The sequence below is a fragment of the Poecilia reticulata genome, linkage group LG20, assembly GCF_000633615.1.
Source record: "Poecilia reticulata strain Guanapo linkage group LG20, Guppy_female_1.0+MT, whole genome shotgun sequence".
In the NCBI taxonomy this organism is placed as follows: domain Eukaryota; kingdom Metazoa; phylum Chordata; class Actinopteri; order Cyprinodontiformes; family Poeciliidae; genus Poecilia; species Poecilia reticulata.
This window is the reverse complement of record NC_024350.1, coordinates 10,642,285-10,646,066: the sequence shown is the minus strand read 5'-3', so window position 1 is coordinate 10,646,066 and position 3,782 is coordinate 10,642,285.

Below are 3,782 nucleotides of genomic sequence, written 5' to 3'. Positions count from 1 at the left end.
TGTGTGTGTGTGTGTGTGTGTGTGTGTGTGTGTGTGTGTGTGTGTGTGTGTGTGTGTGTGTGTGTGTGTGTGTGTGTGTGTGTGTGAGTGTGAGACAGTAACAGCTCCTGCGGATCAGTAAAAACAGTAATATACTAACTGTTTTTCTGTGCCAGCCTGTCGCAGAAAAACATAGTCTAGAGAAAAAATATGACCAAATTGAATCAATAGGGCTCCAGGCATGAATAAGCAGTTCACATAAATAAAAATAAATACATTTCTAAGTGAATTTATATTTCTTTATTAACTGTGTGTGATACAACCTTGAATGGATTCAGTTAGTTAGTGTGGTTAGCCATTTTCGATGCGAAATGTATGCCGGTAGGGGCAGCTTTTCTTCCCCCTGTCTGCCGGTGAAAAGCAGCTTCCAGCGGGCTTCCGCTGCCTCAGCGCCCGCACTCGTGAGCTCTGATCCCGGCCACGTCTCACTCGCCTCCCCGGCAGCTCCGCGGGTGTTTCATGAAGGACGAGCAAGCAGTACTCCGTGAGGAGAGCTGTGTAACGACTCGCGTCATAACTTTGGACAAATTACGGCAGTATTTTCTTTTCTTTTTTTATTTATTTATTAGATTTTTTTAAAAATATATATTATTATTAGCGAAAGATGATTCACCGTGGACCCGCCATGTTTAACCCGTCGCTGACTCATTGAGGACGGCAGGCTGGGTCAGATCAGCCGCGGTTTTCACATTCATCTCTGCACTGCGCCTCCTGAGGACATTTGTATTTGCGGTGAACAGCATGTTAAAGTTAAAAGCTGTCAAGACAGCTTTTTACACATAGTAAAATCTACGGGATTTACCAGCCTCCTGGTGTTTGTTGAACATAGTTGCTGCTGGTGCAGAAGTTCCGTTTTAAACACCAAATCATATGAAGTGGCTTAGTCTGAATAGTTTATTTGAAGCTCTACCTAACCACTCATTTTTGTCAGTAATTAAACTTACATCATGCAGAAGTAAGGGCGTGTGGATCAAAGAGAGCTAAGTGAGTAATTTGACTTTGTGGTTAGAAAGGTTATAGCCTCAGATAATATGTCAGAGGGTTCCCCACTTTATATGCTCCCCCAGCTCCCACAGGTTTGCAATAGTTGTGGGTTTGAGACTCAATACGGCCAGGACCAACACTTTGGTTGCAGCTTCAACAAGTTCACACTCTGTTCTTGTTTTTAATCCTCTTGGGATGTGGTGATCGGAAGGGGTTAGACATTTTGGAATAATTTAAAGGGTGAGGAGTCATTCGGTTGGGAAAAACACCAGAGGGCTGTTGCTATGAAACCGGCCTGGGAGAATCATGTGCAAAAATTTGCACCAAATGTTTTGCGAAGATGTGAATCAGACAAGAAACATTTTTTCCTTTCATGTGATCGGTCTGAACATTGTAAACGGCAGGCAAATTGCTGATTTTTGATGTTTAGGGATGGGTGACAGTAGGGTTATTGTTTTTTGGTTTTAGCTTTATGAATTTAATTGATGGCTAGATTAATTTGATTCCTTTTGGAGTGACAGCAATTAGATTTTTACAGGCACCAAAATGGGTGCCAGTGATAATTTTGAGGTGGCACTAAGAACTAAAATGCCATAACAGAAATTTAATTTGGTGTTTTATTATCCCATTGTGGTAAATAAGGAATCATTGATGGGTTTAAAAGTGTCATGCCATGAAGTAAGCGTGACACTCACCTCTGCTGTCAATAAATATAGGCCTTAGATTCTTTATTATTGAACCCTCCTTTAGGTTTGCACAGATTTGGCTCTGAACATACTCTAAAACTGTCTCTGGAAGCAATACTTTTATGTGTAATTTCAGCCCAGAGTCGTGTCACTTCACATTTTTCACTTTTAGTTTCAAAGTCCTCCTGGGACAGTGGTGGTAATTGTATCAAGATGTTTGTGCATTGTTACAGAATTTATATAAATCAATAAAGACACATTATGCAATAGTTTGCTGAAAGAGAATCGTTAAAGAAATAAAGAAGGACATTGGTTTTGTGCGATTTGCCAAGGTTTTTACACACACACACACACACACACACACACACACACACAACACAGAAGGTTAGTCCATCAGATAGTCAGAGGAAAGGGGTGTCCTCTACTGCCCAAATTAAAATGCTTTAAATCAGGCAGGGCAAAAGACGGCCCTGGGGCTTTTCGGCTTCCTAACACAGGGGGGTCTTATCAGAGGATCAATTTTCATGCAAGTTCCCTCCATTGAAAGGCTTTCTATTAAGACCAGCCTAACACAGCTTCTTGGCCTCCTTTAGTTTGACAAGTAGAACTTTTAAGGAAATGAAATTATTAAAGCTACAGCCAACTTCAGGAACGACGCCACGCATTCTTACGCCGGTTTATGGTGGCTTCCAGCATTACATCAATATTTCTTCAGCAGTTAGTGATACAGTTTCTGCAGAATGGTATCATTTTGAGGGAAAGTGTAAAATGTTACGACAACAATCGGTATCAAAAGGGTTTCTGGGAAAATATATTTTTTCTTATCAAGAGGAAAAGTGACTGGCAGCAGAAAAGGACAACAGAATGTGGGATCATTTAAAGCTTTCGAGCATCTTCATAGAGACATAAATCTTTATCCGGCACATTGTTGTTTGTTAATTTATGGAATTTATATCATTCCCAAAATATCTGAAATTAAAACACACCAAATTATTATGAGCTAACAAAAAAAGCAGGGCCCATTAGAGTGGTCTAATCCACTTCTGTGATCTATGTGGCAGAAGAATTGATGGTGGTACCAAAATAAACACATAAATCAAAATTCAGGTAATATGAAATGTTTTAAAATCCATGTCTGCAGTATTATGCATCATAAGGAGCACACACCAGCAAGACACATTATTAGTAAAATTATTAGAATGATTTAAATAGCTTTTATTTCAATGGCTTGTCAATATGTCAGAGCAAATACATATTTTTAACAGCTAAAAAGCATAAATTATCGCCAAAGCATTTTAAAAATGTAAATTTTCAACTAAATCGACTCACTTTTAATCATCAATATGACTTTTGCCCATTTAGTTTAAAAAAACAAACAAACAAACAAACAAACAAACAAGTAAACAAACAAAACATCTAAATAGGTTTGTAATAAAAGTATAAAATGTTCCTGAGGTATTGTCACACTTCTTAAAATCTATTTTGATCACACCATAATGTGCTGTTCTTTGGTAACAATTCCCTGAGTTAAGAAGTTCACCAGCTAGCATGTTGTCGCCACTTTATTCAAAGCTAAATATCAACCTGAATTTGTGCTTCAACTCAGAAACTTTCTTCACCACATGTCTTATAACAGTAAGTAGATATAAGTATAGCCTACTGCAGCTAAAGCTTAAATGTTGGCAACCTACTTACAATTCAAAATCATAATTACAATTTAAAAATTTCAAAAGAGGGAAAATAAAAAGGAACATGCTCCCGACATTTCTTTTTTACTGTAAGTTATGTAGGATGGTTCTGCTAAATATATATAGATATAAAACACAAATCAATTTCTGAAGCTTATGTTCTTTTGAAAATGTATGACAAACTAACAAAACTCTTTCTAATCTGACCAAAGCTCACATTCCTGCTGTTAAACCAGAGCTTATCAATAAGAATATTCTCTCTTGCTTTAGATAAAATATAAAAGTTTTTAGAAACAGTTATTGACATCTTTTTATACAATTTGCTTACTATATACTACAATTTAACCTCAAACTGCAATCAAAATAGCTAATAGCTAATACTAGT